This window comes from Salvelinus fontinalis, chromosome 32, assembly GCF_029448725.1.
Source record: "Salvelinus fontinalis isolate EN_2023a chromosome 32, ASM2944872v1, whole genome shotgun sequence".
Lineage (NCBI taxonomy): Eukaryota > Metazoa > Chordata > Actinopteri > Salmoniformes > Salmonidae > Salvelinus > Salvelinus fontinalis.
The window spans coordinates 26,102,036-26,115,930 of record NC_074696.1 but is presented as its reverse complement, the minus strand read 5'-3'; positions in this window follow the sequence as shown (position 1 = coordinate 26,115,930).

Below are 13,895 nucleotides of genomic sequence, written 5' to 3'. Positions count from 1 at the left end.
CTGCCAGCACTCTGTCACAGATTTCATGCAGTTTTATTGCATTGTTGCCAATTACCATGTCAACAATGGCAATGTCCCGCGCATCTGATAATATTCTGCCTCTCCTTCCTGTGGGAGGCAACCATTGGATCCTACTGAAAAACACAAAACAATCAATATAGTTGAAAATGTCAGTACATGTAAAAATGTGAACATAATCTATTGTACTGTAATATGTAGTTCAATTATCACTGAAGGATGCACATCTCACCTGTTGTTTTGACTGAAAATGTGTACTATTGATGCAAGTGATGAACGCTGCAGATTTGGTTGCACCCTTAAACCGGCCTCTCTCAAAGAGAGACCGTGGTTCACAACATGGTCAATAATTGTGGCCTTTATCTCATCAGAGACCACCGCTCTTGGTCTTCCTCTCCGTTGTCCTCCACGCATTCTCCCTCTCCCTGCCACTCTTCTTTCCCCAGCAACCTGTCTTCCTCTCCTTTGTCCTCCATGCATTCTCCCTCTCCCTGCCACTCTTCTTTCCCCAGCAACCTGTCTTCCTCTCCGTTGTCCTCCACGCATTCTCCCTCTCCCTGTCACTCTTCTCTCCCCACCAACCTGTCTTCCTCTCCGTTGTCCTCCACGCATTCTCCCTCTCCCTGCCACTCTTCTTTCCCCAGCAACCTGTCTTCCTTGATCTATGTTTCCAAACTAAATCCTTCCGAAGTCGTCCTCTTTTGTCTGTTTGGTAACGAGACTAAAAACAGGACACTTGGGTTTCAGGTTTCAGCTGAAATTGCAATCAGTTGTGTTTGGAATGATTAAATATTCTGCTGAGATTTTCTATATGTTTCAATCTGGTTACTTCTGAAATGCACAACATTTGCCATCATTCTGTTTTGAATGTGTTTTTAACAGTTTTGGAAACAGTGTGTCAGCATTTGAAAATATGTGCTGCAAATATATAGTTTAGCAGGTGGTGGAGTAAGAATGAGAACAGAATTTATGGATTTCAAAGAAATCAAATCAAAGTTTTTTTGTCACGAGCGCAACCTTACAGTGAAATGCTTACTTACAGGCTCTAACCAATAGTGCAAAAAAGGTGTTAGGTGAACAATAGGTAAGTAAAGAAATAAAACAACAGTAAAAAGACAGGCTATATACAGTAATGAGGCTATAAAAGTAGCGAGGCTACATACAGACACCGGTTAGTCAGGCTGATTGAGGTAGTATGTACATGTAGATATGGTTAAAGTGACTATGCATATATGATGAACAGAGAGTAGCAGTAGCGTAAAAGAGGGGTTGGCGGGTGGTGGGTGGGACACAATGCAGATAGCCCGGTTAGCCAATGTGCGGGAGCACTGGTTGGTCGGCCCAATTGAGGTAGTATGTACATGAATGTATAGTTAAAGTGACTATGCATATATGATAAACAGAGAGTAGCGAGTAGAATGAGTAGAATGAGAATGAGTAGAATGTGGTCATTGAATGCATTTTGTGTGAAAGCAATGAAAAATTATTCACAGTTTGGTCCACATACACTTCTGTTTCGCTGACTGTGTGAATAGTTTTGACAATGTGACTTCAGTTTTGACCAACGCATGTTGGCAATAAAAAAAAAATGTAATTGAAAGGCATTCCAGGTGACTACCTCATGAAGCTGGTTGAGAGAATGCCATGAGTGTGCAAAGCTGTCATCAAGGAAAGGGTGGCTACTTAGAATAATTCTTTGAACACATTTTTGGTTACTACATGATTCCAAATGTGTTATTTCAGTTTTGATGTCTTCACTATTATTCTACAATGTAGAAAATAATTTAAAAAATAACGAAAAACCCTGGAATGAGGAGGTGTGTCCAAACTTTTGACTGTATATAAAGAATGCAACACATATTTGTAAACATACACTGCTATAACCAATAGAGCAGACACTTTGTGGAAAAATTAAAGAACCAGTATTTGATTTCTTCTACAACTTGACATTAACTCTCCACCCAGATAGAACTCAGGACAGGGAGCCTTAGTTGAAAATGCCACATCAACGCTTGTTTATGGCCCTTATGATAGACCTACTCCTGCCACCCTGTCCTTTAGAGACTAAAGTAAATGGAGACCAAGTGAATGCAAGCAGTCTTAGGTTAACAGTAAAACAATCTATTCTTGCTATCTCAACATCAGGGTTGAGGTCAAGTCCAAATAAACTTGATTGATCCAAGGAATGACTATTCCTTAATCCAGGGTAATACAATTTATCAACTGGAAAATCATAATTGAAAATTCATTGTCACTTTTCAAATTCTTAAATCCATCTCTTGAACTGACTTGACTAAATCTGGAATCAACCCAATAAATCACTGTTCTAATCGTCATCACTAACCAGGTTTCCATCCAACCTTTTCCATGCGAGTGAAGTACATGTCGGATAAAAGAATGTCATTTCAGGCCTGATGAAAACGTAAACATTGTCTACTCGACAAGGTGAGATCTTTTTGTGTCTATAAAATGTATTATGTGAGAAATGTCAGTGGAAATGCTTTTATGCGCAAATATTGATATCATTTATCATCATATTGAAGTAAACTTGGAATCACGCAATGACATGTTGTGTGGTCCTCCCACTATGACTCAGGAAAGCATGCAGCTCAATAGAATTCAGATGGGCGGTGAAAGTGCAAGGTGATCTTGATTATCCTTTCCAATGTATATTGAGGGTCTTATTATGTTGTTGCTTGGCTGCCGTTTGACAAATAAAAATAATCTCGCTCTTTTGTCCATAATAATCTCATCGTGTATGATATACGTGTCCTCTAGCCTGTACGGTTGGCTAGATTCCATGTGCCAATGCCACAGTGGGCACATTCACTATATAACGCAACATTGCTTTGTGAAATGTAGAGTTGAAAATGCAGGGTCTCCCAAGTGGCGCAGCAGTCATTACAGATTCGGGGCGTCATTACAGATCCGGGTTCGATTCTGACGGGTTCGATTCATACAATTGGCCCAGCGTCGTCTGGGTTAGCATGCACGATGACACGGTCGCCAGTTGCGCAGTGTTTCCTCCGACACATTGGTGCGGCTGGTTTTAAGTGAGCAGTGTGTCAAGAAGCAGTGCAGCTTGGCAGGGTCGTGTTTCAGAGGACACAGGGCTCTCGTTCTTCATCTCTCCCTAGTCCGTACGGGAGTTGCAGCTGATGGGACAAGACTGTAACTACCAATTGGGGAGAAAAAGGGTTAAAATAATACATTTTAAAAACGGTTGAAAATGGGATGGAAACCGATTTAACTTGTATTTCTTATTCGGCACATGGACATTTAACCGCAAAAGGTATTTTTATGTGCATTATGTCATCACGCACAGATTTTATCTGCAACAAGTCAATTTGACGGAAACTGGTGGGAACATGCGCATATTGTTTTTATGCAGATTGTTGGATATTTACATGAAAATCTTTGGCCAACTGGATGGAAACCGAGTTCACGACAAATCGGTGAAGTAACAAGTGGTCGTTTTCTTCATGGCTGTTCCTTGGTGCTCTCTAGTGGGTGGGGTCTGGTACCTGTGGCCACACCTTAGTATTCCAGGGGATGCGGCCAAGACTAAAGACTGGTATCCAGGGAAGGACAGAGAACAAATGAATGCCATGTAATTGGAATGACCCTGACTCTTCTCTCTCCCTCTCTCCCTCTCTGCCTGCCTGCCTGAGATAGATTGTCAAACCCCAAACTCCCCCTGCTCATTTGCTCATGTGCATGACCGTATCCAAGAGGTAGCATCACCAGAGACGAAGGAAACACTGTGTGTGTGTGTGTGTGTGTGTGTGTGTGTGTGTGTGTGTGTGTGTGTGTGTGTGTGTGTGTGTGTGTGTGTGTGTGTGTGTGTGTGTGTGTGTGTGTGTGTGTGTGTGTGTGTGTGTGTGTGTGTGTGTGTGTGTGTGTGTGTGTGCATACATGTGTATGTGGATCTAAATGCGTGCCTGTGCTCAAAATTATATGTACCATTTCTACATGTTTGTGTCTCGGTCTCAATAAGTGGGTGCTTGTGTGAAGGCAAAACAGACAAAATGGGTAAGCAGTTTCACCAGGACATCTGTCATTTTGTAAGTGAATTATTTGCAATCTGTTTTGCTCTCTTATTGCGAGGAGAATTCAGAGTATGGAGAGGTTTCACTGACTGGTGTTTTCCACTCTTTTAGCAGTTATTTGAAGCTGTCAGGAGCCTGCTGCTCGAGTCCTTGTTAGGGACCACCTGTTCCATCTGCTCCTCACTCCCTTGTCATATTTCCGGAGCTGTGCGGATCAGAACTCCAGCAGGGGAAAAGAGGAAGAGAGGAAAGGAAGAGAGGTAGGGAGAACTTTACTTCTATCTCATAGTGTCTTGTTATGTTATTCAAACACATGTTTGAAGCGATTGTTCTTGGCACGAATTGCTTTGTTCTGACTTTGTGATCATCATATGATGATCTAGTGCCTAGAACTTACCAGGCTGTAAAATAAAGGGTTACCGCACAGTACTATGGTGATAGAGAAAAAATACACGATGCATGGTTACCCCTGAGCCTCCAGCTGGGCCTCACTCAGGCAGCTCCATAGCAGGGGAGAGGCTGTCCTCTTCAGGCTGCCTGTCGGCCGTCCTCCCCTGGGCACCATTGGAGGTTGTGGAGCTGTCAGTCCCACGTTCCAGCATCGCTCCTCTGCCCGCCACCCGCCACCCGCCACCCGCCACCCGCCAAAAGAAAAGAAAGGATCTAAATGAATTCTCTCCTACACCTTGGTGGTGAAAATGTCAGCGAGTGCAGCTGGTTAGCAGTGAGAACGCCAGCCCTGCTCGGCGCCTATCACCTGCTAATTGAAATCCAATGAGGTGTGAAAGAGACCCTTAAAAAAAAAGCACAATCAACAGGGGCATCGCACGGCCGGAGCCTGATGTGTGTAATTTCATTTTGACGTCTCTCCCTCTTGTAATAGATCCATTGAAGCCAATTATGGGGTGAGATTGAGTTTCATGGATGGGGGAGTGTTTCCCGTCAAGGAGAGAAAGACAAGATGGCCTGTTTGTCAGGTTTGAATAGTGAACACCACAGCTGGCTGTTCTAAGCAGTAGTCAAAGGGAGAATCAACTTGAAACAACTGAAACTGATGTATGACATCCCTTTGGAAATGTACTGTGGTTGTAGTTGAATTTATGGTGAGGACGAAAGGTTGACACCTACACATGATATATTTAATAGCTCTTAAGAACAACGTATGCCCGGCAATTGGGAACATCAATAAACCTTTCTGAGTTGCAATGCGGGGAGCATATGGACGCAGCCTTAGAACAAAGTGTAGAACACATACTGTTTACTCCACAGCAACAGACTCATGGTTGTCTTGTGTTGTTTACCGGCGTTTACCATTGTCTACCAAACACATTTGTCTCTATGAAATATTCAACTGGGGCATCGCACTCCTCTATCTCTCTATCTCTCCATCTCTCCATGTATAATTTATATGATTTATTTTACATTATAGTCATTTAGCAGACGCTCTTATCCAGAGTGACTTACAGTTAGTGCATTCATCTTAAGATAGCTAGGTGGTCACAACCACTTATCACAGGCATAGGAAGTACAGTTTTCCTCAATAAAGTAGTTATTAGCATAGTCAGAGCTAGAAGGGGGGGGGGGGTCAAGTGCTAGTGTTTGTTCAGGATAAGGAGGGGTGAGGAGGGGGATTATTTAAGATATTTTGAAGAGGTAGGGTTTCAGGTGCTTTTGGAAGATGTGCAGGGACTCAGCTGTCCTAGCTTCAGGGGGAAGCTGGTTCCACCATTGGGGTGCCAGGACAGAGAGGAGCTTGGACTGGACTGAGCGGGAGCGGCCCGGCAGTAGGGGTGGGAGGGCCAAGAGACCAAAGATGGCAGAACAGATTAGGGTGTAGGGTTTTAGCATAGCCTGAAGTGAGGGAGGGGCCGTTCCTCTTGCTGCTCCGTAGGCAAGCACCATGGTCTTGTAGTGGATGCGAGCTTCAACTGGAAGCCAGTGGAGTGTCCAGAGGAGCAGGTTGACATGGGAGAACTTGGGAAGGTTGAACACATTAGCAGGAAGAGCCTTAATGTCACACATCATGTTCCACCGTTCCAATACATCAATGATTACTGCCAACGTACTAAGAGTAGGAGCGTGATTTAGCTTCAGTTTTCACTGATGTTGGCGGCTAAATGACTCTTTAGACGACAAGCCATATATGATGTACCACACCACACACTTATAGAGAGAACGTTCACTAAGTGTGTCGTTAGAGCATGTGTAAAACTGACGGAATCTAAAGAAAGGCAGAGGTGCTCTCGGATCAGCTTTCTCCATTCAAATCTTACCTTAACATGAGAATTATTACACAATACTGACAATGGATCAGCTGCTAGAGAGATAGGCTATTACAAGCTATAGCCTACGGCTGCAAATATTGAGGTGGCTTATTTTAACGCTTACCCTATAATAATCCACTAAATCACAGATGGAAATACATTGAGGAAAAAATTATAGACAGTAGCCTACAATTAGCAAAATATAACTCAATTGATTTAACATTACATTTATTTCAACATTATTTAAATATATACAGTACCAGTCAAACATTTGGACACCTACTCTTTCCAGGGTTTTTCTTCATTTTTACTATTTTTTACATTGTAGAATAATAGTGAAGACATCAAAACTATGAAATAACACATATGGAATCATATGGAAATATATTTGAAATATATATTTTGGAAATATATATGTTAAATGTGAGATTATTCAACATAGCCACCATTTGCCTTGATGGCAGCTTTGTACACTCTTGGCATTCTCTCAAACAGCTACATGAGGTAGTCACCTGGAATACATTCCAATTAACAGGTGTGCCTTGATAAAATTAATTTGGGGAATTTCTTTCCTTCTTAATGTGTTTGAGCCAATCAGTTGTGTTGTGACAAGGTAGGGTGGTATACAGAAGATAGCCTTATTTGGTAAAAGACCAAGTCCATATTATGGCAAGAACATCTCAAATAAGCAAAGAGAAAGAACTTTCAAGAACTTTCTTGAAAGTTTCTACAAGTGCAGTCGCAAAAACCATCAAGAGCTGTGATGAAACTGGCTCTCATGAGGACCACCACAGGAAAGGAAGACCCAGCGTTACCTCTCCTGCAGAGGATAAGTTCATTAGAGTTAACTGCACCTCAGACGGCAGCCCAAATAAATGTTAGCAACAGACACATCTCAGCATCAACTGTTCAGAGGAGACTGCTTGAATCAGGCCTTCATGGTCAAATTGCTGCAATAAAACCACTACCAAAGGACACCAATAATAAGAAGAGACTTGTTTGGTCCAAGAAACACGAGCAATGGACATTAGACCGCTGGAAATCTGTCCATTGGTCTGATGAGTCCAACTCTGAGATTTTCCATTCCATCAGCCGTGTCTTTGTGAAACGCAGAGTAGGTGAACAGATGATCTCCGCACGTGTGGTTCCCACCATGAAGCATGGAGGAGGAGGTGTGAGAGTGCTTTGCTGGTGACACTGTCAGTGATTTATTTAGAATTCAAAGGAACACTTAACTAGCATGGCTACCACAGCATTCTGCAGCGATAGGCACTTCCTATCTGGTTTGCGCTTAGTGGGACTATCATTTGTTTCTCAACAGGACAATGACCCAAAACACACCTCCAGGTTGTGTAAGGGTCTATTTGACCAAGGAGAGTGGTGGAATGTTGCATCAGATGACCTGGCCTCCACAATCACCCGACCTCAACCCAATTGAGATGGTTTGGGATGAGTTGGACCTCAGAGGGAAGGAAAGGCAGCCAACGAGTGCTCATTATATGTGGGAACTCCTTCAAGACTGTTGGAAAAGCACGCGGAAGGGCAAAAAGCATCTAACAACGCACTTACAGTGCCTTCAGAAAGTATTCACACCCCTTTACTTTTTTTCTAATTTAGTTGTGTTACAGCCTGAATTTAAAATGGATTAAATTGCAATGTGTCAATGGCCTACACACAATGCCCCATAATGTCAAAGTAGAACTATGTTTTATAGATTTTTTTAAAAATTAATTAAAAATGAAAGCTGAAATGGCTTGAGTCTATAATTATTCAACCCCTTTGTTATGGCAAGCCTAAAACATTTCAGGAGTAAAAATATTTTAACAATTCAAATAATAAGATGTATGGACTAACTCTGTGTGCATTAATAGTGTTTAACATGATTTTTGAATGACTACTTCATCTCTGTACCCCACACATACAATTATCTGTAAGGTCCCTTAGTCGAGCAATGAATTTCAAACAGATTCAACCACAAAGAACAGGGAGATTTTCCAATGCCATGCACAGAAGGGCAACTATTGGTAGATTGGTAAATATCCCTTTGAGCATGGTGAAGTTATTAATGACACTTTGGATGATGTATCAATACACCCAGTCACTACAAAGATACAGGCGTCCTTCCTAACTCAGTTGCCGGAGAGGAAGGAAACCGCTCAGGGATTTCACCATGACGCCAATTGTGACTTTAAAACAGTTACAGAGTTTAATGGTTGTGATAGGAGAAAACTGAGGATGGATCAACAACATTGTAGTTACTCCACAGTACTAACCTAATTAACAGAGTGAAAAGAAAGAAGCCTGTACAGAATAAAAACATTTCAAAACATGCATCCTGTTTGCAATAAGGCATTCAAGTAAAACTGCAAAAATTGTGGCAAAGAAATTGACTTTATGTCCTGAATACAAAGCGTTATGTTTGGGGCAAATCCAACACAAGATATCCCTGAGAACCACTCTTCATAATTTCAAGCACGGTGGTGGCTGCATCATGTTATGGGTATGCTTGTCATCGGCAAGGACTACAGAGTTTTTTTAGGATAAACAGAAATGGAATAGATCTAAGCACAGGCAAAATCCTAGAGGAAAACCTGGTTCAGTCTGCTTTCCACCAGACACTTGGTGTGGGTTCACCATAAGGTTTAATAGAGCTGGTTCTGAAACCTGAAACCTGAAGACTTGTGTTGGCTCCCCAAGCTAATGTCTCCTAGGCTTGAGGTCAGTGGGCTAACAGTCTTATGGCAGACAGGAGACCCAGGCTTAAACCCTGTCAGTCTATGCACTTAGAAAAATAAACCTTTTGCTTCTCTCATTATCTGATCTCAGTGTGATGGATGTTCACAGTTTTCATGTTACAGACTATTTATTATCTTCATCTTGTAAAGCAAGGGTTTGTGTTTTCCCTTATCAAACATTTCTGTTTTTCTATTTTATAGATGCTGTCTCAGCTTTGCCACAGACAGTCAGTCATTCAACAATCAGACAGTCTCACCAACAACATCAGCTGTGATCCATTTTTACTCAAATTGGAATCGTAATCCTTCCACAAACTATGAAAGCTGTGATTTGGTTGTGAAATCGTTTATGAGAAAACCAACAAGGCCTTTTCATAATCAATTCAACACAATGTGATGCTGTGTTGTTTCTGAATATAACATTTAATATAAAGGTTGCATTAACCACTCTGATGCACATCACAGACTTTGCTATTTGCCACGGGCCCAACAGGCTTTTTCTGCCCTTAAGTTAAAGCAACGTTTGTTCGCTAACTACGCATCTATTGCTTGGCTGCATCAAACATACCACGGTCGAATTCCATGGGAAAATGCATCCATAGATATTTAAATGTACTCACTGTACTATACATCAGGAAGACAGGAGCCTGAGTAGTGTTTGTCACTCAGCATAATGAAGCTGGAGGCCTATTGTACCAGAGCTCTTTGGTATACTATGTTTGGGGGTCTCTTAGTTTCTTGTCAACAATTTTCACAGGTCAGGCACATAAAGTCTCTCACACGCACACACAAAAATGCACCCACACACAGTTCAACACCTTGAAGTGAGAAGTTTTACAGTACATATAGAAATGCATTAAACAGACAGACAGACAGACAGACAGACAGACAGACAGACAGACAGGCAGGCAGGCAGGCAGGCAGGCAGGCAGACAGACAGAAAGGAAGGAAGGAAGGAAGGAAAGCAGGCAGACAGACAGACAGACATATGTACGGCCACTGTTGAGTGTGAGGACTCAGATCAGTTGTGACTCTGTAGCAGATGTTTCAGGGACGGCACTGTCTCCTGCCCGGCCACTCCTCTGACGCACGCTGGGTACTGGTGAGACTGAGACTGAGAGTGGGAGAGGCTCACAGATGGTGGGATATCTGAAGCGGTTTGATCAGCTGAAGCGGCAGGCAGGTAGGTATCAATGCTACAGGTGCCGTGGGGGAGCATGCAGGACTGTACATGCTGCTCTCCACCAGTATACCCACATAGAGGAGAAGAGATGTGGGGAGCAACAGAGAGGGGGGGGGGGGGGGGGGGGAGAGAGAGAGAGAGAGAAGCGGCCTCCAAGGCTTTCAGACAGAGGGAACAGAACAGCTTGAGACAGAGAATATTTCACATCCCCATGGTCTCATATGAGCCTCAGATGACTACAGTACAGTACGCTCTACGGCTGGGTCTTTTATTTCTGAAGTGCTGGGTCTCAAAGAACAAGTGCCTTTCATCGGAGTGCTGCTGCTGCTCTGACAGCTATGTGTTAAGAAGGCCCTATCACACACACCACACACACACACATGTCCCCTCCTCTTCCCCCCTCCTCCCCTGTAGAGTTGTAAAGTGTGACAAACGCAACCAGCGTGTCCCTGACTCCGATCCCTGACTTTATTGTCACCGTGGTAGAAAATAAATAAGCAGAAGAGGCAGGAAGAAGGTCTGGCCTGGAGATGGCCCGGCTCTGAGATTGGTTTGATCGATGAAAGGGCGAGGAGTGCGTTATCGATCCAGTCAGCGAGTTACAGCCGTTAGAGGAATGAGGAGCGCAGCGCTTGGACTTGTTGATTAACTGAGGCAGGCCGAGGCGCTTGTCGGCCGCAGTACGTTAAGGTGATGTACATGGATTGGGCTGAAAGGGCACCAAGGATCTCTGTGCTGCGCTGCACTGTCCTGTGCTGTGCATGATGACAAATGAAAGTGAGAACCATGAAAGGAAAAGGGAAAATGGTCAAACGAAAGGAGAATATACAATAACGTTGGTCATGGCTTTCATTGTTGCATGATGGTTATTGAATTAACTGTTTGATTCACTCTTAAAGCTTATGCAAGCAGTGAAGAGAGGAAGCAACACACACACACACACACACACACACACACACACACACACACACACACACACACACACACACACACACACACACACACACACACACACACACACACACACACACACACACACACACACACACACACACACACACACACACACACACACACACACAGAGAGGTCTGGAGTTCAAACATAACATTCTTAAAGCCCTCTCACCAAAACCTTGGATTACCTTGTAGACAGACGTTATGGCCAAAACAAATTCCAAACTGGTTGAAATGACACCATATTAACGTAATTTCAACCAGTTTTGCTCCATGGGATCACTCTATTCTCCAAATGGACAAGCCGTTGTAGTGTTTGTGAGCTACAGTAGATGAGTTCTCTGACTGTGTACCTGTATGTCAGATTCAATCAGGGAAACGCTCTTGTACGTCAACCGTTTCAGACATCTTCTTCTCCGGATTCCCAAAAAAGGAGAAATGCAAAGAGGGTCAGCGGAGTGGAAAGAAAGTTTCTCTGACATCATGATGCATGCAGCTAGCTTACCATGCGTCAGAGGCAGAACTGGGCCCAAAGCAGGGGAGTCAGTGGCCAGACGCAATGTCTGTCTGTGTGTGTGTGTGTGTGTGTGTGTGTGTGTGTGTGTGTGTGTGTGTGTGTGTGTGTGTGTGTGTGTGTGTGTGTGTGTGTGTGTGTGTGTGTGTGTGTGTGTGTGTGTGTGTGTGTGTGTGTGTGTGTGTGTGTGTGTGTATGCATGTGTATGTGTGTGTGTGTGTGTGTATGCATGTGTGTGTATGTGTGTGTGCGTATATGCGTCTGTGGGTATTTGTGTGTGCATCTGTGTGCGTACGGGTCTGAGTGACGGCAATAGAGACAGAGAGAGCAGGATCAAGCGGAACACTCAAAGAGACTTACTAATAGTGACAGACGGAAGGAGGGAACGAGGGAAGGGAGGAATGGAGGGAGGGAGGAACGGGCAATCTGAAGTCAGTAACTCCCAGAGGTGACCAGTCCATCCGCAGCAGGAATACAGATGGTTTCCCTGTTCCCAGATCAGAATTAAAGGAACGCCGGCTTCAAAGATGACTGACTGGGTCTGCGTCTGAAATCTCCAAGTCAATAGTAGTGCACTATATTGGGAATAGGGTGCCATTTGGGGTGCGGATTGAGTTTTAATAAGGGATATAGAAACATACTTCCTGGATATCAGAATAATCAGGAAGAAGACTTTTTATTCACAGCATGTTTGACCTTTGAGGCTAACTATGCAGATGCAGGGGCAAAGCTAAATAGACAATATACCTGATGGTTTATTTCATTTACCTTTGGATTCAACTATCAGAACTGGTTGGATGTATGGTGAGAGGTAATTATGGAAATGTTTTTATATTTTAACATAAATAACGTAAATATAGACATGACGATTTCGAAATATACTCACCAGACACACATACTTGCTCATAACATTTTTTAATAACAGCTCCATTAGACAGCATACCATAGAGTTCATTGCATTATGATGATATATGGCACATGAGAAGAGTCACCTTCACGGCAACAAGTGTGCGTTCAGCCTGAGGCTAGTTAATAAGCTAAGTGACACCTCTGTAACAAAAGGATGGTAAGCACAAACAGCACCAGGCGTGCATCTCCTCTCCCACCTCAACCCCTTGCCAATGGGGTTTACAGAGTACAGTACAATCTGACTGAGATTACATTTGAACAGATTTATGTTCTAAGCGTTGACTGATATGAGACTGAAACAAGTTCTGCAGAGACTGAGGCTGTCCTAATATGGACACTGTGGACCTATCTGCAATAAGGAGATCTGTGATTGGTTACTAGTAAAAGGGATGAGGATCATAACACATAATACCCACGTACCACTAGGTACTATAATCTTACATAATACAACACAAATAATCTTCATTACGAAAAGATAGAACGGGTTAGAATAGACCTGACAGTTTATTACAACCTCATGCTAATAGGAAGGCTTTAGTCAAGCATGCTTTGCATTCCGGCGCAATTCATTACCCTGGTGGACAAAAGAGCCCCCCCAATCCATTAAATGAATTGAGGTGTCAGAGCCTGGAGGTCAGCTTGGCTTCACAGACCCATAGGGCACTCAGCTGCCTCGTTTCCAACCCTAAAGTCGTTTAAAGGCATTAAGTCTGCCCGTAAAGGTCACATCTTCAGAGATACAGTGTCAGTTAATGTGGGGCTCACTTCTGGCTCTCCCGGCACTTTCCCGACCGCTCCCCACCAGAGAGGTGAGGCAGGGAGAGAAGTCACTCAGAGACTGGCTGCATACAATTCCACCAATCCAATAAAACAGCTCATTGCTGCTCTCTCTAGGAAGAGGGTGGAGGAAACGAACAAGGAGCCTTACTGCGAAAGATGCTAATGGAATTTATATGCCAAAAATAGCCTTTTAGAGCTTCAGACCCACACTCTCGTATTATATTAAAGTTTTGCAAGGGGAGAGTCTAGAGAGGACTGGAATTGCATGTTTTAATCATAACAGCTTAGCCGGCATGATGAAGAGTACTAAAAATTCCATCACAGCTCAATAGGGTTTGAAGGAACCGTTCACAATCTGGTCGTGTGGTGTTAAGATGACGGAATGTTCCTGAGCAGAGAGATTCAGCTGGATGTGATTCTGAAAGACCCTCTGTTCTACTGTTCTATTCGCCGGACATTTAGGACTACAGAATCAAACAGCCTTGTGAA